Below are 21,110 nucleotides of genomic sequence, written 5' to 3'. Positions count from 1 at the left end.
TAAGGGTGCAGAACATGGATCTATAGAAGGAGCCCTTAAGAAGGGATTTCAGAGGTCAAATACTCTGTACTCCTTCTATCTGCCCCTCTGTGAATAACTTCCAGAATGGGAAATTTGCTAAGGAAATGGGATCTCTTTCAGTAAAGAAATCGATAATTATAGGAAACTGCTGCAAATCTATGAATATGAGGAGCAAACCCAAGACAACATAGAGTGTCTGTGTCCTTAGTTTGTGGGCACATGTAATTTCTGAGGTGGTGCTGGTTGTTACGAATAATAGCTGCTATTTTGGGAGCTTATTGTGTGCTCAATGCTGTGCTCTACATGTGCTACCTTATTTCATCATCGTAGCAATGCGTGTACTATTCTACCCATTTCTAGATGAGGAAACAGAGGCTTAGGTTGTTCACTGTCCTGCTTACAGGTGGCAAAGCTGAGATTCAGCTCCAGAGCTCAAGTTGTTATTTGCGATGTTATGTGACTCCCCTGGAGAAAGGAGCCATGGGCTCCTGGGGCACATGGGGTCCAATGCAAAACCTTCTGCTTTTCCTTGGATCTGATGGATCTGATGGATCTTTCCTCACCAACTTCCTAGAACGGAAGCTCCAGATAGGAGGTGTGAGAGGGTCTTACTAATGAAGGTCATCTCTAGGAAGGCTTCAAAACAGGCAGAGCAGGAAACAAATTGACCAGGAGAGAATAGACCCCAAGGATTCTGAATAATCCAGTTAAATATGCCTAAGGGCCAAGTAGCTTTTTTAAAAAATCTTTTCTGAGTATGTTTCCTATGCCTTGTTGATTTTGAGAAGTGCCGTAGGATTTTAGTTAACAAGGTATGTGTAGGAAAGTTCTAGTACATTTTTTGTTTGACAGTATCTCTTTCTGATGCATTCTTTTGGTTTCCCTGTTGTGCCTAACCCACAGAACAGGACTGCTGTCCTCTTACCTCTCTGCACGTACCAGGTGAACTGCCTGTGGGTATTTGCGTGAGCTGCAAGAGTTCCTCACCTGTCCTGTTTCTCTGCTGGGCTCACCAGCAGCCCCCAGTGGCCCTGGCTGTGCTGGGAGAGGAGGGCAGGGCCATCTGATCCCTCCTCAGTAGTGAGATCATTGGTGAGTCAGCAGGCAGCAGGCAAGGGGAGTGGCTTCAACTCCACTCCTTCCACCGTGGAGGGCAGGGGTGTCTGCCTGGCAGGACAGCTCTCGCCTCTTAGGAAGAGAGGACACTAGGAGAAGGGAGCTGCCAATGAAAAAGAAGACTTGCTGGTTGGAGGAGCTGTGCAAATGGGTTTGTATGTTCTTCTTAGACCCTCTCCTCAGATTGCTCTGGAGCCAGTGAGTTCTTCCTTGGACATTTAGACAGTGTTTTCCTTCGTCCTTCTTTTCTTTCCTACCCCACCCAGCTTCTGTAGCTTAATGGTCTGTGTTTTCTGGATGTAAGTGCTACACCACAGACCTCTGCATTGAGGCCACTATCCTTTGGCAGAAAACCTAAGGGCAGTCTGGAGAGGGAGTGGGCTCTGGAAGCACTGCATTCCCCTCCACACCTGCCTTTGCGTGTTGCCGGCTGCCTCTCCTTCCAGCCCCTGGCCCAAGCATTGATGGGTCTGTAGCGTCATCTTTTAACCTCGTTCCCAGTTTCCTGGGAGAGATCTGAGAGCAGAAAGAGAACACTCCCGACTTGGAGACTTTCCCTGAGTTTCCACTGGCCTGTTTTGGCAACTACAGAGAAGAGTGGAGGAGTGAGGCCACTCTCCCTCCAACAGGAGTCCCTGAGGCTACTGTTTCTCACTGGACTGTCCAGGGATCTGTGAGAGTCTGTCTGTCACCTTATCTTGTTTTCTCTCACCTTCAGCAGTAGTCACTAGAGGGTCTCTCCAGTGGCCTGCATCCAGTGATGTCCCAGCGGCATTCGGACAACCCCCACATCTTCCATCCTAAGTCTTCTACCAGCACCTGCCTCCGCAGTCTGCAGTAGAGTGTTTGGTTGTACAATGGAAACATGTATGGCTCCCTTTACTGTGCACCATAAAAAGGTCAGGCAATATTATTGGCGTCTTCCCCCCTCTCCCCTCCCTGCTGACCTCCTGCTCAGTTAATCTGTGGCTTCCCATATATCCTCACCCCAAACCCTTGTGTGAAATGCTCTGAAGTCCTCTGCAGCCCGGCTGTAAGTCTTTTGTGAAAATTGGTTCCAGGCGAGGAGTAAACCTCCAGGGCAGAGAGTAGGAGAGTTGTCTGCCTTACGGATTTATGACCCTGTCCATTTTTGAAGCACTTGCACGAATTTGTCATTTGAAAGTGTAATACAGAGACTAGCTGCTGGCTGGAGGCGGTGTGAATGGGCCTGGAGATGGCAGGTGAGGGAAAGTGTGTAACCACACCTGTGCTAGCTTTGCATTGGTACCATGTACAGATGGCTTAGAGATTTAGGGGAACTCGTGGAGTTCCCACTGTTCCCAACCCCCTGAGTGCCCTTAAGATAGTAATTATGAAGACAACATTATTTTAGCTAAGATTTATTGAGTGTGCCTGTTATGTGTCAGACACTGTGTGTTCATTTAAATTTCATTTTCTATGAAATGGTATTACTGTTACCTCCATTTTACAGATAAGAAAACTGAGGCTTAGAGAGAGGTTTTGTAACTTGTATAAGATTAGACAGCAATTAAATGATGGGCTGGAATTTGAATCCAGGCAATTTGACTCTAGATTTTGACCACTATACTACACTGCCCCATCTAGGCCTAGAGGCTGATGTCAAGGTAACATCACTAATATCCATGTTGCTTGTGAGGTCTCAGGAATTGCCAGTGGCTAGGGTAGGTGGGTCTCCCCTCGGCCTCGCTTGTTGTCTTTACCCTGAGGAACTCCATGTAAATCTGCACTGATGCTGGCAAAGACCTCAGTCCTGCATGAGGTTTGAGCTTCCCTGAGCGAGCCACTGTGGGAGGCTGATGGCTGGGCACTGTCCCTTTATCCTGCCAGCCGGGACTTGTCCTTGAATAGCTGTTCCTCTCTCCTCTTGACATCCCCCTAATAGCCGAGGGTACAGTACTCTAGGTGACTGGTCCCCAAGGCTATTTCCTTTCCCCCTAGAACCTGAACCTCAATCCTTCCCACCCATCTCACTCCCTCCTTGTCCTGGCTGCTTGAGAAGCTCTCCCCCCCCAGCCCTCCCACAGCACCCCCACGTCTCCAGAGATCAGTTCGGCCTTGCAAGGCCAATTCAGACTTGAACTTTGCAGTATGAGCTGCCATTTGTCTAGTTTTCCTCATGCGGGGCAGTTTCTGTCTGCCCATAGCCCTTCTCAGACGCTTTGGTCAAATCCTCTTGTGGGAATTTCCACTGAGTTTTTAATTGCTTAGTCTCCTTTCTCCTCCCACTTCCAACCTGATCAGTTTCTCAGATTTTTTTTGTGAATCTTTCTTTCCCTTCTTTATTTTCCTTTGGAATCTTTTATTGTTCTTTGATGGCTTTGTTCCCAAGCTCCCCTCCATGTCCCCCTTAATGTCTACCACCACTCAGCCTTGCCTGAAAGTGTCCCCCTCTGTAGTTCTTTTCCTTACTCCTTTTCTGCTTTTTCCTTATTCTAGTGGCTGTCTCACACCACTTTTTAAATATCTTTATTCACCTAAAGAAGCAGGCAGGTTTGTTTTCTGTCCAGTCAACCTCTACCATCATGAGCTCTGTGGGGATCTTAACATTTTGTGTTCTGGGGGGAGAGGTCACATGGATAGGAGAAGACAGGAGGTGAACCACTGAACTGAAAAAAAAGACACCTAACACTTGGGTAGTATTTACTGTGTGCCAGACACAATTCTAAGCCCTTTACTTATGTCATCTCATTAATCTTCATAGTAGCCTATGAGTTGAGGAATATTACAATCCCTGTCTTACTGATGAGGAAATGGGGGCACAAAGAGGCTGAATAACTTGCCTCAGATGGTGGGTGGTTGCTTCAGAATTCAAACCTAAGCAAAATGGCTTGAGAGGCCTGCCCTTCATTATGCTCAACTGCCTCTCCAAAGAGTTGATGGTTAACGAGCCAAAGAGATGAGAAGTCTCCTTCCGAACAATCAGACACACACAGTCGTGGGAACACACACTGCCCCTTTTCTCCTTCACTCTCCTTCTGTTCCTCCCTCCTTCCTTTTCGGTCTCTTCTCTTCTCGAGAAGCTGCCGTTTTCTGTGTACAGGGACAGAAGTCATCAAGTAACCTCTGAAGGTCTGTCATTTCTAGTCTCCTGTAGTTCTGTGAGTCTCTCCCTGTTTCGTTGCCATCTTTCCGGTTCACAGTCAGCACTCAGACTCTAGAGAGTAGGAATTTCACCCTTTTTGGCAAAGGCATCCGATCCACATTTATAGTCTCAGGACAGGCAGAGAGATCAAGGGGCCCTTTTTATAAGCAATGCAAATATGGCAGTACCCCTGCCCTTTACTCAAAGAACTACATATCCCATAGTGCAGCAGGGGGAAGTTGATCTGACCAGGGGCTGAAACAGCCTTACTTGGTTTTCTTGCAGCCCCACCCACCAAGAGGCAGCTGCTGTAGAGGAGGCTCTTCCTGAAGAAGCAGGTGCAGTGTCCCACCTCTGAGCTGTCCTCAGGGAAATGGGTGCCTGTACTTCCCACCACACCCTCACTATCCCCTGCCAAATTATTTAGATCAATTCCTTTCAATTCCTGGAATTGTCTTTGGACTCTGGGACATATTCTTTCTCTTCTGTCTCATTAAAACCTAGCATCATCCCCTACCTTCCGTCCTGCCCGATCTTCTAGGTTGTCTGTTCCATAGCTAACAGCACTCTTCCTACTGCTTTGAGTTCCACACATAGGAGTTGCTTTGTAAAATATACATGGATGCTTCTGGCTGAGCAGCTGTCCTAAACACTGTCTGCTGTGGTCACCATCCAGGGCTGTGTGATAGTTGGATGCCTTTAAGAACCAAGTAGGTAAATGTGTTTGGTCATTTGGGAGACTGGGTGGAGTCCCATTAACGTGGGTCCGATTTCTGTGTGATTTTGATGAAACAGAACATCCTCATTCGTGGTTACTAGCCTTCTGCTCTCCATCTGTTTGTACATTTGACTGTCAGCCCAGGAACAGAGAGGACGGCAGGCCACAGCGATAGCCAGAAGGAGCATTGCAGGCCTCTGAGCAGAGATGATGTGTGGAACTGACCCAGCCCCCACACTTTTGTCTTTTTTTTTTGTGGGGCTTATGATGGAATACCTCTCCTGCAGTGCTTAACTAATAGAGTAAGATGGGACAGGAAAGGGGGAAGTGATATATTCTGTGTTTGTGATGGCTGGAAAATAATGAGCCTCCAGGAACCAGAGTGCATACTCATGTCCCGCCCTCCCCCGATTTTAATCTTGATAGTTGACCAGTTTGGTCAGGTGTCTGGGTCTACTTTTCTGCTAAATAAAGTGAACATGAATGAATCTTTGAGGATTCTTTTTAAAAGTAGTTTCCGTTAGACACAGGAGATTCACTAAATGTGTACACTAACCTCTGGATAGATCCAAGATTTTTTTCCTAATGTTTGATAATGTATTTTCTTATAATTCACCATCTTCAAAAAAAAAAAAAAGGGGGGGGGGTTCCAAAGGGAAATATCAAAGTAATTAAGGTTTTATCTTCTCTGAGTTTGTAGTCTTAGGGGGCACGAGTGGGACAGATTGAGAGGGAAAAAGTAAAGTGGTGGGAAATTTGCTAGTATGATGTTTAGTGGAAAGGGATTTGGAGTCAGTGAACATGGGTTCGAGTCCCAGCTCTGCTGTGCTGACTGTGTGACCTTGGGCAAGTCACTTAAAGTCTCTGAATCTCAGTTGAACTATCTTTGAAATGGGGAAAGCAATACTTAGCTCACAGGGTTACTGTGAGTATCAAATGAGGTAATGGATTTGAACATCGGTTGTACATTGTAGAGCACTGTACACACGGGAGTTGTTACTGTTATTGTTCCTGTTGTTAAGACTCACAGACGCTGGTAAAATAAACTGGTAGAATTGTTGGCGTCGTCCTTGTTTTGGAAAACTCGCTGCCCTTCTGTGTTGGTCTACGTGAACGTGCGGTTTCGTTGTAAAGTCAGACTGGAAGAGGAGCAGGGTAACGGAAAAGGATGAGGGGAGATGCACGTGGGAAGGGATGGGTGATCACAGGGTCAGTGCCTTTTTTTTTCTCTTATATGTTCATCTCTATTTAACCCTTGCTTTGCTGGGTTTTTCTATGCTCTAGGGGCTGGAATGGGAGTCAGGGTGGGGAGGAGAGGGGAGGGGGGATGAAAGGGCATCATTTCTCTCAGGATCTCACCATTTCTGAGGGAAAAGTCTATGTGGAACTGGAAAAGGAGTGCTGGGAGAACTTTCTTTGACCCTTTTGCTTTTTTCTGGGCCTTAGTTTCCTCGTCTGTAAAATGGAGCCGAAGCTTTAAGGTCCCATTGACCTGACACATTTTGTGGGTCTGAAACCAGAGGCACGAAGGAATCAATTCCTTAACAGCAAGCCCAGGTTAGCACGTGAGAAGCGCTGGTAGAGAAGCGGGAAATGATAAGAAGGAGGCCCTCAGGGATGCCTGAGTATACGGATCTGCTTTTCCATGGGTTGTTCTCTCTGATCGAGAGGAATATCTCTAAAGATTGGAATGTATTTTATTTAACTTTCTGGCAGGAAGATCAGTGGTTCACCAGAGCACACAACCCCGTTTCTTTGCTGGTTTCGAGGAGGAGAGGTCCTCTTTTGCGTTTGTGCTGGGGCCGGCACTAGCAAATGCACACAGTGAATACAGGCACTGTGTTTTAAGTAGAGGCTTTGCACTTTCTTGGAAATGTGAGCAGCCTCTTCCTCTCTTCTCTTTAGGGCTTGAGGTACTCTGATCCCTCTCCCCTGACTGCCCCTGTCTGGCACAGCCTATCCTTGGTTGCGGCAGTGAAATGGGCCAGGGAGGAAGCTGTAGTCACTGCAAGCAGAGCGGCCTGTCCCTGCTGGGCAGGAAACCTAGAGTGATGAATGGGGCCGGATGAAGTCATCCTGCTCCTCCAATCAGGCTGCTCCGAGAAAGCCAGGGGCCTCTGCAGATCCAGCCCGGCTGCCGGCTGCTCTCATGTACCTTTAGACAGAGGCTGTGAGTCTCTGGGAGTGGAGTGGGGGTGTGTGAACCGCCCGCTCCTGGCTCCTGTGTAGGCCTCAGTCAGTCTGAATGTTATTGCAAGGTGAGTGGCTTCACCGGGCGAATTCCTCTCCCTCTGCCTTCTCCACCTTGCCGTGCTGAGCTCCGGCTTTGTGCCTGCGGCCCCTCCTTGCACAGCACCTTCTGCCTCCATCTGAGTGCCTGCACCTTCTTCTTGAGGTTCTCACACCTGCCCCCACCAACCCCTAGCCTCCTCCCTTCCTGCCACCCCAGCACTTTCTCAGCACCCCACCAGCTGGCCTCTTCCCACATGCTCCCCTCTTCCTGACCTGTGGGTACCAGTTGGCTGGGTGATGGGAGGGCAGGGCCTCCATCTCTGTGTGCTCTCCCCCAGCAGGGGGAGCCCTGGTGAGACCTTCCTCCTGGAAGAAGGACCAGGCCAGGGGGGACGCCCCCTGACTCAGCCTGATGTGGGCATCTGTGAGAACACAGGCAGGCCTCCCAACTTGCTGGGGACCCCAAGGCTCTTTCCTCTCCCTCCCAACAGAGGAGGTCCCAGGAGGCCAGAGAGTAGAAATCGGTCTCTTATTTTCCCTGACCTTCCAGAGGGGTGGTTTGTTCTTTCTGGGTGGACGTTTGTGACTCTGCCTTTTCTCTCTGGATGGTGCCACTGCTCCTTAGGCCAAGCAGAGACCATGGAGCCGGCTGACGTGGCGACAGCAAAGGTAGGATGGAAATGCTGCCGGCCGCACTGTGCGTAAGTGGCTTTGCTCGGCGAGTTCTGCCTTTGGTTCACTTTTCTCTCCCCTCCTGTCCCTCAGCCCACTGCTCCTGAGTATCCAGGGGCTGTATCAGAGCCGAGGGAAACGACGTGAGCTTGAGGACCTCAGGAGAGGGGAGGAAGGGCCGGGCCCCACAAAGCACACCTCTCACCTTTATGTGCCTACAAGTCTGGGCGGGTGGGAATGGGGGGTCTGTAGCTGGGCTGACATGTGTTTATCTTTTTCTTTAGCTCTGCCTTGTTTTTCATTTATCTTTATCTTGTCACCCCTCTCCTTATTCCCCTCGCTGTCTCCTTCCTCTTCCCCATACTACGATGCTTTCTTAATCCATTTGTGCCGTCTCCACACTTCCTTTTCACCTTCTCTCTGCTCTCTTTTCCCTCTCCCTGTTGTGTAAGGGATGGGTGGGGTCAGTGTGGGCTGGACAGTCTTAAGAGCAGAGACTGCCTCTCATCCTGCAGCAGATGTTGGCCTTGGGATTGGCGAGGAGTTTGTCTGAGTGGCAAATGCCGCTGTTGTCCCCTCCCACCACTCATCTGATGCCCCAATGGAAGTGCAGGTTTGGGCACCTCTGGGGAATGGTGCAGCCCGGGTGCTATGTTGCGCGGACCCTGTAGGCACGCTAGAGGGCGTTCCTGAGATAGGTTTCTAATCTCTCCGGAATGCTGCTTGCAATTTGAAATTGTTTTTCTGTGCATTTTTCCAAACAGGGAGCTTGAGCCATTAGGAGTGGATGGGGGATCTAAGGAGACTGAGGCTGTAAGCCCCAACCCCAGCCCATGTGTGCAGGGAGAGACCTGTAGTCCTTCCAGAATATCTCAGCCCTTGGTTTGGGGGCCTTCCATTTTGGCCAGATGGCAGGGTCTCCTTTCTCTCAGAGATGGAAGACTGGACGAGGCTCAGACTTCTGGAGCAGGTTGGGTACCCCGTGTGTGTGGAAGAGAGAAGGAGGTAGGAGGCCCAAGCAGCAACAATGCTGCAGGCAGCAGTGTGTTCAAGTGGTTAGAACATGTCTCTGGGAATCACAGAACTGGGTTCCTGGCTCCTTTCTCCCACTCCCACATACTGTATGATCTGATCCAAGTTACTTAACCTCTCTGGGCTTTCATCTCCTAGTCTGCACAGTCGTGAAAATTACGCGCATCTGTTGTTTTAGCTAGCTTAGATCTGTCAAATATTTCATTTTCTTTGCAGAAAGGAGCTAGGGAGAGCAAAACTAAATGAGAACGGGCCTCTTGGACTCCCTTCTTGGTCCCTCTTCCCCTCTCTTTTCCCTCCTTCCACAAACATTTGAGTTCCCACTTTGAGCATGAATGGTGCAAGGTGCTATACCCTCTTGGCGATGTGCAGTGGAGCCATGGGAAGAGGCATCTGCAACTGTGTTGGGATCCAAAACAATTTGCTCCAAGCGGTGTGCTGTCTGGCTGTAATGCTGCTGTGATGTCAAGTGTCATCTCTCGCCAGGCTTACCTCTTACAAACCTCCTAGTCAACTAGCTCTTGAAGTTGTAAGTGGTTTGGGATCAACCAGCTGGCTCTCCAGGGGTTGTGGTGGGGGGTGCTCTGGGAAAGGTGTAGTTGGGGGGATTGGGGAGTTATTCTGCAGTTTGGAGTTTAGAGATGTGTGCTTATGTTTGCAGTTGCATATGGAAGTAGAAACAGAGACTGCTTGATTTTTCTTAGGCCCTTGCCATCCTTTAGTCCAGATTGCAGATTATCTAATCAGATTTGGGAGCTGGACCATTCCTGAGGCTGGCGTTTGCTTTCAGGACCTTGACCACAAGAGGGAATCTGATTGGTCACGGAAACAGATGCCATTTAACCCCAGCACTGTGATCTTTTTCTTTAACTTTCTCTAGCCCAAACCTTTTGGAGAGAGTTTAGTTCAGGTGTTTTCAGTCTGGGCCCGGAACCAGTAAGGTCCTTGGATGGACTTGAGGAGAGAGTCCACGAGCCTCTATGGTTTATAGGCAGAATTTTGTATCTCTGGGTATTTTTCTGGGAAGAGTATCTATGGCTCTCCTCAGATCTCCAGAAGGCTTATAACTCAAAAAGTTGAAGAATCTTTAACTGATCAAGATGCTCCATAAAGAGCCTCTTTGCATTTTGCAGCCCAGATACAAAGAGAATCTATATGTCATGGCTAACGTACTGAATCTCTGATAATGTATAAAAGCAGTGGAATGGTTGAATGAAAATTCATATTGTGACTCACTGGTAAGTCACTTACATGATTTGGATATTATTTTTTTAATGTCTAAATACATGTAAACGCATCCTCCTACTTCTGTGGTCAGTCTTGGTGACAACTGCCTGTTTAGACTGTGGTCCCCGGAGGAGGGCTTTGGAGGCCTGACTTCAGCTCCTGGAGTCTGGGCTGTGAGGCACTGTTATTGCATTACCACGATGCTCCTCTTTTTTTTTTAAGGTTGCAGTTTCCGACTGGGGCCATCTGATGTCCCGACATGACTGTGTTAGATATGTAGATGATAAATTCTGTCCTGAGAGTTTCTATTTCAACCTTGAGAAAAGAGGTTGATAAGCATTCGTTAATCCATTCGTTCAATGAATGTTTATTAAATGCCAATTAAAGGCCAGCAGAGTTCAGTGTGGAGGTTTTAGATGGCTAGCACACGATTACTGTGCACAGTTGCTCTTGGGTTCTTGGGGGAGACCGATGAGCAAACAAATTCTGATGGCACAAGGTAACAAGGGTTGTCACAGAAGTGCAAGTCACCAGGGAAACACAAAGAACCATTTGATGTTGCCCGGGCAGGCATGAGGGCTCTCTAAAGGAAGTGACATTTGATCTGGGACCTGAAGCATGGGTGGGAGTTGACAGGTGGACAAGGGAAGAAAGGCCGTCCAGCTGTGATTTGGAGTTGGACATATATGGGCTCCGATGCTGGCACTCCCACTTGCTGGCTCTGCGGACTTGAGTGAGTTCTCGTGGCTTTTTCTAGTGTCGGTTTCCTTATTTGTAAATGAGGGTGATATCATCGGCCATACAGGATTGTTGTGAGGATGAAATGAGACAACTTAGGTAAAATGCCTGGCACGCCATGGATGTTCATTGAACAGTAGCTACGCCGGAGTGGGAGACAGCTTGAACGTGGAAAAGCCCAGGTCACTGCTAGGAGTTTGGCATGATTGGAACGTAGGATGCATGTGGAAATGGGATGCAATGATGAAACTAGAGACATGAGCAAGAATTGACATACCGTGACAGCCTTATACAGAACTAAGATTTTGTCGATACTGGGAACAATTGAAGGATTTTAAGATATCGTCAGATTTGCTTTGAAAAAGTACTCTCTGGCTACAAAGTAGACAACTGATAATTCCCTCATTTTTCTCTATCTCTGACACTTTTTTTACATGTCTGTCTTCTCCCACCAGACTATAAGTTTTTTAAGGACAGGCATTGTGTTTTTGCTTTTTAAGCCACAAAACCGCTAGCATCTAGCATATTACTTGGTATATGATAGATGCTCAATAAGTATTTGGTGAATGAACAAACGAATAGGAGGGGGTGACTACAGCTGCAGACTTAAAGATGAGAATTGAAGGGCAGTGAAAACTGAGAGCAGGAGGCAAACTCTTGTCAGAGTTTGTCGGGAGCTGGAATTGACGTACCTGATAAAATGGGAGGTGGAAGTGGGGGAGCGTAGGATGAATTCCAGGTGTCTGGGTGGCTTCGTAGTTGGTGGTGTCGCTTATTGAGAGGCACAGGAGGTCAGAGTCAGAAGGAGATGGAGAGGGACAATGAGGAGTTTCATTTATTCATGCTGGCTGTGAGGTGCCTATGAGACATCTAGGTGAAAGTGTTCAAGAACAATTAGAAATTTGTGTCTGAAGTTAGGGGAGTGGTAACAGCTGTATATGTATATTTGGGAGGCACAGGCATAGCTCCAAGGCATTGTTAAAGCGTTCAAGACTAGATCAGGTCATCATAAGAAAAAAAATTTGTAACTACGGGTGGGGATGGGTGTTAACTGTAAGACTTACTGTGGTGATCATTTTGCAATATATACATATATCGAATCATTATGTACACTTGAAATGAGTATAATTTTATACATCAATTATATCTCAATAAAGAGACTAGATTAGGAACCTCTGTGACCCAGATGACAATCTGAAGACAGGGGAGTTATTGGAGAAGCTTTTCAGATCCCCCTCACAGCAGTTAAGAGGGGCGGCTCTCCTTATAGTGGAATGTGAGATCTTAGAACTGAGAAGGCAGCTTCATAGGTGAGTCTGAACTTGTGGATTTTATAGAGAAACTGAAAAAAGTTGGCGGACTGACACAGAATTGCCAGATGTTTATTTTACCTGTAAAAGGTAACAAAACCAAACTAAAATGTAAAACTACCACCACCATTGTTTATATTTAAAGGATATTTTAACACAAAATTTAAAAGGACATGTTAGCAAAAATTAAAAATTCAGTATGTTTAGCTTTTTGAAACTTACCACGTTGCCCTTATTTTTCTCAGTTGTCTGCAGATCCACGTAGAAACGTTGTCATGGTACACACCAGCACGTGGGTGCCCCTGAACCATCAAAGGTAGCTTGTGGCTTAGCATGGAAGGACACAGGTGCATTTACTGAATAGCTCTGGTCACAAGGCAGATGGAACCTGAGCTCTTAGGTTTACTCACGATTATGCCAGTCTCATGTCTGTTGTGATGTTAAGAGAATATGGTATGTATAGAGGCCCGAAACATCTTTGAGCACTTTTTTTTTAACCTTAGAGCAGTGATGAGAAAATGTCCTGATGGTAGGAACTGAAACTTCAAAATCCAGCCCATCAGGGGGCCGGCTCAGTGGTGTAGTGGTTAAGTGTGTGTGCTCTGCTTTGGCGGCCCGGGGTTCGCAGGTTTGGATCCCGGGTGCGGACCGATGCACCGCTTGTCAAGCCTGCTGTGGCGGCGTCCCATATAAAGTAGAGGAAGATGGGCACGGATGTTAGCACAGGCCCAATCTTCCTCAGCAAAAAGAGGAGGATTGGCATCAGATGTTAGCTCAGGGCTGGTTTTCCTCACACACACACAAAAAAAATCCAACCCATTACATGCAGTCTGCTCCATCCAAACAAACCTGTATTTATTGGCAGTGACGGTAGCAGTATGTTCTGAAGGCGCTGTTTCTGGACACCTGTCATGCAAATAGGAAGTTCTTGTCTCTGTAAAGGATGATGACAAATATTGGATCCTTTTTCTGGCTAACTATTCTGTGTTAAGACCAGACTAATTAAGAAATAATTCTCACAGGCAGGCTTAGTATAGGTTAGCTGAGAATATTCATCATTACTCGTTCGTTGATTGAAAAATTGGCATAATAATTACAAACCTGTGTTCATTTTAGAAAACAGAAGTACTCTGTCCTTCTGATTATCTATGCCTCTGTTACAGGACTCACTGCTTTAAACTTTATGTTAGAATTATTTAATATAACTACTTAATGTCCATGGCTCATCTTCCTTATTAGATTATAAGCTTCTAGAGATCAAGGAAGATATTGGATTTATCTTTGAAATATCATCATGATTTGCCTAGGTCATGAACATATTAGGCATTTGATAAGTCTAATTATTGTTGAATAAATAAATAGCTGACTGATTTAACACAAATATCACAAAATAAAAATACAAAAATATCCCCAACAAAATACAAAAAAGTAGAAACTTTGTTGAGGTAAAGTAGAAAAAATTCGATCAGGAACCATAGAAATAGAGCCTATGGTTCTTACAGTAGGTAGTGGTGATCTGTGAACACTGGTTGGGAATAATCAGGATAATGGTTAAAATGTATTGGGCATTTACTCGATACTATGCCGTGTGTTGTGTCGTTGACTCCTCCTAACAACCTTATGGTTGTGGTCATCATCATGTTTTTTTTAATTTAATTATTTTTTGAGGTCATATTGGTTTATAATATTGTGTAATTTCAGGCATACATTATTATACATCAGTTTCTGTGTAGACTGCATAGTGCTCACCTCCAGTAGTCTAGTTTTTTTTTTTTTTCTGAAGAAGATCGGCCCTGAGCTAACATCTACCAATCCTCCTCTTTTTGCTGAGGAAGACTGGCCCTGGGCTAACATCCATGCCCATCTTCCTCCACTTTAGATGGGACGCCTGCCACAGCAAGGCCTGACAACTGGTGCGTGGGTGCGCGCCCAGGATCCGAACCGGCGGATCTCGGGCCGCTGCTGCGGAGCGCGTGCACTTAACCACTTGTGCCACCAGGCCGGCCTCCCAGTAGTCTAGTCTTTGTCTGTCACCATACATATGTGCCCTTTTCGCCCTCCTCCCCACCCCTTTCCTCTCTGCTAACCACTAATCTGTTCTCCTTATCCATGTGTTTATCTTCCGCATATGAGTGAAATCATACGGTATGTGTCTTTCTCTGTGTGGCTTATTTCGCTTAACATAATACCCTCAAGCTCCATCCATGTTGTCGCAAGTGGGACGATTTTGTCTTTTTTATAGCTGAGTAGTATTCCATCATCACCTTTTTATAGATGGAGCCGAGGCTTAGAGAAATGGAGTCATTTGCTCAAGGTCACAGTTGTTAAATATGGATTTGAACTCAAGTCTGATTCCAGAGTCCCTGTGGTAAACCACAGTACACACCTCTGGGCCTGGCCTCAGGCCTGTGTCATTAAGAATGCGGTCTCCCTAGGCTTGTCCTATCAGCAAACCGTTCCTCTGCCAACAAGAGATTCTTGTCGTGTCCTTGGCTGGGAGGCTTTCACCATTAAAATGAGTTAACACTCAATTCCTGGGTTTGTTAACAGTAATTCTCGTATGTAACTTAGTTGAGAAAGGGAAATCTCCATTTGGTGTAGGAGAGCATGAAGCAGTTGGCTGTGGGTGTATGGGTGCCCCTCCCCCAGGGAACCTGAGTTTATAAGCACCCTCCTGGGTCCCTGACACCATCAGTCACCCTGGATTTCTCCTGAGAATAAACCAGGAGGGGCGGGGGGGAGGTAATTAGGAACCTGCCTTGTTTCTTCCATCTGGTAAGAGATTTTCTTTTGTTGTACATGTAATTAGAATGAGTGAGATCAGGCAGTGTTCCCCTCTCCTGGCTGGTGGGGTTTCTCTGAGGTGTGTGCATCTTTTCTGACATGCAGGCTTTTACCTCCTAGGGGCCGCCCTTCTGTCTAGCAGCAGAAAGAGTTCAGATCCAGGACATGCTAATGAAGGAGACGTTCAGATAAACCAGCATCGAGTCAGGGGACCAGGTGTTCAGGAAGCCGGGGAGTGATTTTAGAGACGAAGGGGAAGGTGGGATGGAGACAGGGAGTCCTCTTTGGATTTCCATTGCCAGACCAGGCAGGGCCAAGGAAACTCTTGTCTCCTTTCATCAAGCCGAGAAGTCTCCATGGAGAAGGGATGTCCTGGGCTGCTTCAACAGAGGGAGAGAGAGAGCTTAGCTGGGTTCTGCGCTGAGGTGAGCAAGGGAGGTAATTCCGTGCTGGCCTGGTGAGAACGAGAGTTCCTAGGCTGGATTGAGGTGAGGGGTTTGTGGTACCCAGGCACAGGGCTTTAACCTCTTAGCTGTCCCTCTTTTCACCAGCTACCACCTTATCTTGTGGTAGAAGAAGCTGCTGGTAGTAGGAAGAGAACCAGACCTCCCTGGGCCTCAGTTTCTTCCTCTGTTAGGCGTGCTTTAGTAATACTCACTGGGTTCTTGTGAGAATCACATGTCATAATGTATGGGAGACTGCTTCACACTCTAGCGTGGACAGACACCCGTCTGTGGAAGCCGCTGGCCACCCCCACCCTGTCTTCCTCCCTCTCCAGTCAACTGTGTTGGTGAAGCCACTGGGGGCGGATGAAGCCAACTGGAGCTTGGCTTTCACCTTGCCCATCCTGTTGGTTGCCTGAAGGAACATTCTGATTTAGCAGATTGTGAAGGAGGGGCAAAGAAGGATGGGGGGAGGTAAGTCTGTCCATTTTCTTTTTTTTTTTTTTTTTTTTTTTTTTTTTTTTTGTGAGGAGATCAGCCCTGAGCTAACATCCGCCAATCCTCCTCTTTTTTTTGCTGAGGAAGACGGCCCTGAGCTAACATCTGTGCCTATCTTCCTCCACTTTATATGGGACGCCGCCACAGCATGGCTTACTAAGCAGTGCGTCTGTGCGCGCCCGGGATCCGAACCAGCGAACCCCGGGCCGCCGCAGCGGAGCGCGCGCACTTAACCGCTTGCGCCACTGGGCCGGCCCCTGTCCATTTTCTTTTTTTAACTCTAGTACCTTAAGTAAATCCCTGGGGTCATGGAGGCAGAAGAAAGCATTCTTGACATGAGCAGAGCCCTGCTTGCTTTCCCCACAAGCCTCTCAACGTCTGCTGCCCTGTGGCCTGTGTGGCCCGCCCTCCCTCCCTACAGTGGACGTGGGGCAGGAGGGCTGGGGTGTGCACAGGTCCCAACAGGAGGGGAGGGGCAGGCTCGGGAGGCTCCCGGCTGGGAGCTGACACAGATGAACAGAGCAGAAGGCAAGGCCGATGCCTGCAGCCCACACTGTCACCCCAGAGCCAATGACTAACGGTGGCAGAGGGTGAGGAGAGGAGAGTGCGGGGTGGGGAGGAGGGGACAGAGAAGTGATGGGGAGCACCTGATCGGCGCAGCTCTGGCCATCTGCCGTCCACTCACACAGGCTCTATTGACTGCAGTTTGGAATTTGGAAGAGGATTCTGGCTGGAGAACGAGGAGGAGGCTTGTTGAAATGGAGTGTTTAGGAGGCGCTCCCTCCTCCACGGCTCTTCTGGTGCTAGCTTCCTGACCTCCAAAATGCTCCTTAAATATAACACTCTCAGCGCCTGACCACTCCCCTGCCTGAGCTTGGAGCTTTGATTCCCCAATGCGTGACTGCAGCACTGCTCTGCCCCAGTTTTGCCAGCTCCTAGAGGCAGGCAGCTCTGCCCTGGTACTGCGGCTGGCTCTCCTCTCCTCAGGAGAAGGGACAGAGGAGAGCAGCACAGAATCCAAGAACTTGAGATAGAAGGAGAGCCTCAGGGATCATGTCGGCAGTCTGTTTTCTGCTCCAGATATGCTCCTGACTTCCCAAGGTCACGAGGAGGCGTGAGCTTCTGGTGGTGGGAAGAGCAGCTGATGGGGAAGTGGGAGTCAGGAAGGCTGAATTCTCCAGTGGGTTCACGGCTTCCACGTTTCCCCTGGCCGGGGGCCTTGAGTGTCTGCTTATGAGGTCACCAGCAGTATGCTCTGGTTGAAAGACCTCTCACCATTCTAGTCCCTACTTATGGATGAGGCAAGGAACACCAGTCCTGTTTTTGTTGGGTTAGGAAAGGAATAGTACCAGGGTAGGTGAGACCTTAAGGCTTGTAGGAGGCCAAGAGAAGGTCAAAGCAGCTAAAATCAGAAAGGAGCTTTTCTAACCTTCATTCCAAACCCAGTAAGTTTGGAAGAAACCATTGTAGCAAGAGGCTTGGAGTCAACAAACCAACCTCATGTTAATCAAACCTTGTAAACGGGCAACAAACTTTTGAATATCCATAAGCCTGGGAAAGCCAATTTTGTGAACTTAGATTTTTGAAAATTCAGATAACACAAAATGTTGTCATAGTCAGTCCTTCCCCCACCACCGTCCTGCCCTTTCATCAAGTCTGTTCACAAAAACCCAAAGAAGATTCGTGTCAGATGTTTTCTAATTACTTTTTTTTTTTTTTGTTAGGAAGATCAGCCCTGAGCTAACATCCGATGGCAGTCTTCCTCTTTTTTGCTGAGGAAGATTGGCCTTGGGCTAACATCCATGCCCATCTTGCTCTACTTTATATAGGACGCCGCCACAGCATGGCTTGACAAGCGGTGCGTCAGTGCGCGCCTGGGGTCCGAACTGGCGAACTCCGGGCCGCCGAAGCAGAGCACGCGCACTTAACCGCTGTGCCGCCGGATCGGCCCCTCTAAATACTTTGTTTATTTTTAAATTGTTTTTGCTAAATACTGAATAGATACAAAGATTATTTATAAAACTTTAGGGGCCTGCCTGGTGGCATAGTGGTTAAGTTCACGGGCTCCGCTTCTGTGGCCCGGGGTTCGCAGGTTCAGATCCTGGGTGCAGACCAACGCACCACTTATCAAGCCATGCTGTGGCAGACATCCCATATATAAAGTAGAGGAAGATGGGCATGGATGTTAGCCCAGGGCCAATCTTCCTCAGCAACAAGAGGAGAATCGGCAACAGATGTTAGCTCAGCGCTCGTCTTCCTCACCAAAAAAAAAACCCAAAACCAACACCAAAACTTTAAATATGTGTAAAGCATATAGAAAGAAGAAACAAAAAACTTCTTACCTGTCCTGCTGACCCCATTGTCTTCCCCACCCTTCAGAGGTGACCACCTTTCTGAATGTGGTTTGTCATTCCCTTGATTTTTATTTTATAGATACAGAATATCTATATGGGTATAAAATATCTGTCTGTTTTATGTGTTTGTTCTATAGCTGTATATACATGGAATCGTACTGTGTGCCTTCTTCGTTGATTTGCTTTCTCTGTTCGACATTGTGTCTGAGATGCATCCACTTTGTTGTGTGTCAGTAATTTATAAAGTTTCTGTATGCTGTTGCTATATGCTGTCCCACTTTAAGAAAATACCACAGTTGTTCATCCTTTCTGCTGTTGATAGACATTTGTTTCCAGGTTTTTGGTTTGTTTCTGCAAACTATGTTATTACATATAGTGCTGTATGAAGTTTGTCTTGCGCATCTCCTAGTGTGAGTTTCTTCGGTCAGTGGGGTAGAACTGTTAGGTGTTAGGGGATGCATTTCTTCAACTTTACTACCTAATACCAAATAGTTTTCTGAGGTAGTCAAACCAATATGCACTTCCACTAGCAACTTTCCAGCTTTGATACTATTAGACTTTAAATTTTTGTCAGTCAGGTGGGTATGGGATGGCACTTCATTGGAGTTTAAATTCGTGTTTTCCTGAGTATTAATGAAGTTGAGTACCTTTTTATATATTTATTGATCATTTCTTCTTCTGAAATTGCTTATTCAAATCATTTGTCTGTTTTTCTTTTTTAAATTTATTTATTTATTTTTTTGCTGAGGAAGATTCACCCTGAGCTAACATCTATTGCCAATCTTCCTCTTTTTTTTTTTTTGCTTGAGGAAGATTCACCCTGAGCTAACGTCTGTGCCAGTCTTCCTCTATTTTGTATGTGGGTCGCCCCCACAGCATGGCTGCCAACAAGTGGTGTAGGTCCACGCCTGGCAATCAAACCCAGGCCGCTGAAGCAGAGCGTGCCGCACTTAACCACTAAGCCACAGGGCCAGCCCCTTGGCTGTTTTTCTAGTTGTCTTTTTCTTATTGATGTGTAAATTTTTTTTTTTAATGATTTTATTTATTTATTTTCCCCCAAAGCCCCAGTAGATAGTTGTACATCATAGTTTCACATCCTTCTAGTTGCTGTACGTGGGATGCGGCCTCAGCACGGCCGGAGAAGCGGTGCGTCGGTGCGCGCCTGGGATCCGAACCTGGGCCGCCAGCAGTGGAGCATGCGCACTTAACCGCTAAGCCACGGGGCCGGCCCTGATGTGTAAAATTTTTTTAATAAATTCTGTGGACAATTCCTTTTTCAGTTACATCTGTTGCAAATATCTTCTCCCAGAAAAGCCTTGTCTTTTCTCTTTTCTTATGATCAATTTGGATGTTCAGATGTTCTTAATTTACTGTGGTTGAATTTATCAAGCTTCTCTTTTCTGAACATTGTTTTTTGTGAATTGTTTAGAATATCCTCAGGCAACAATCTGTGTGAGGATCAGTTTGTAATTATGATTTATCCGGGGAGCTTTTCTTTCCTCCTTTGTTCACTGCCAAGGTTTAAGACAGGGAGTTTTCCTATTAGTTCCTTAGCAGCATTTGTGAGTTTTTTTCAAGTTCATTCTTAGGGTGAGGGTATAGCCAGCAGGGCCCACTTCATGAGGAGATCTCCTCTTACACCTGTCACATTAGTGGGCTTTTGGCCTTGTCTCTTGTCCACCATGTTCTTTGAGGCCATGAAAACCAAAGCCCAGTTTCACAGGTTCCGCAAACACCCCCTCTAGACCATGCATCCTCAAGGCTTTCTTTAATTTTCTGGGTTTCTGCCCTCAGCAAATTTGTGGCTTCTAAATATTCCTTACTGTTTTGATAGCTTATCAAGCATTTTAAAAGAATTTTTGTTTTCTTTCTAAATGTTTTATTTTATTCAGCATTTTTGGTTGTTTTTAGCGGGAAGGTCCATCAGGATACCTAGTCTGCCGTATTGCCAGAAATGGAAGTCTTTGGAATTTAGTTTTTTCTAAAAATTTTTGCCCATTCTGAAATATGAATATCAAGGACCAGCCAGATTGCAGAGTCAGGCAGAAGGAAGAAAATCGGATGCACTTGCCTGATCATTAATCTGCATTTCCACCCCCAGAGTAATCTAGAATCATGTCAGTGCTGACAGCTTACAGGTCAGGGAACTTTTCAAACTGTAGAGACTGCCCTCTATGAGAAGATAAAAGAGGGAAAATGCATTAAATGAGGAATGTTTCTTCATTTTGCTTGGTCTTATTTTTTAATTTACTTCAGGGAAAGACAGTGATCTCGTGGCTCTTTAAAGCCATGTTTAGATCATATTTTGAGATTTTCTTTATGGACCACAGAAATGGAGCCGGGTTCCAGAGCTCTGTGAAAAGCCCTGGTTTCAGAAACAAGAAAGAGCCAAAGGGAATTCGAGGCAGATGATTGTCTCCCAACCCACTAGGCTCTCCTTTGTTCCTTCTGTGTGATGTTCCTCACGGCACGTACTCACATTGACACTCAAGCCAGTAACTCATCAGCAACAGAAAGAAGCAGCCGGCTTGATTTAGTCTCTTTTTTACCTGTTGCCTGGATTCTTTTTGTCCTGGGATCATGTGAGCCCTTATAAACCAGCTTGTCTGATAGAGAAGATTGTTTTATAAGCATACATTGTGATTAAGAGAGTGAGTTTGGAGTTGGACATGCCTGCATTCAAATCCCGAGCTTGCGGCTTGTTGGCTGTTCGGCGTTAGTCAAATCAAGATACTACACTCTTTATACTCTTTAGCTGCATTATCTGAAAAACAATGATAGTTACTACTTCATAATATGGATGTGAGGATTAAATGAGATAATGCATGTAAAATGCTTAGCATGATGCCTGACACAACA

General features: G+C 46.7%; 1 protein-coding gene across 10 annotated transcripts in view; it reads left to right on the top strand.

Annotated features, from left to right (window-relative positions):
* The window catches only part of GRAMD1B (GRAM domain containing 1B), a 234,389-nt gene that overhangs the window by 118,588 nt on the left and 94,691 nt on the right, over nt 1-21,110 (top strand). The window contains exons 1-2 of one of the 10 annotated variants that reach the window (XM_058544973.1): nt 7,148-7,219; nt 7,819-7,862. The exons of 6 other annotated variants lie outside the window; for them this stretch is intronic. The gene's annotated coding sequence lies outside the window, so the exon portion shown is untranslated. Of the gene's footprint in view, nt 1-581; nt 1,289-1,955; nt 2,037-7,147; nt 7,220-7,818; nt 7,863-15,243; nt 15,382-21,110 lie in introns of those variants that run through there. 3 more of the 10 variants (XM_058544971.1, XM_058544974.1, XM_058544972.1) reach the window with 3 other exon arrangements.

This window comes from Diceros bicornis, chromosome 7 (genome assembly GCF_020826845.1).
Source record: "Diceros bicornis minor isolate mBicDic1 chromosome 7, mDicBic1.mat.cur, whole genome shotgun sequence".
In the NCBI taxonomy this organism is placed as follows: domain Eukaryota; kingdom Metazoa; phylum Chordata; class Mammalia; order Perissodactyla; family Rhinocerotidae; genus Diceros; species Diceros bicornis.
The sequence above is the reverse complement of the archived record's forward strand: the minus strand, read 5'-3'. Positions and strand labels throughout refer to the sequence as shown.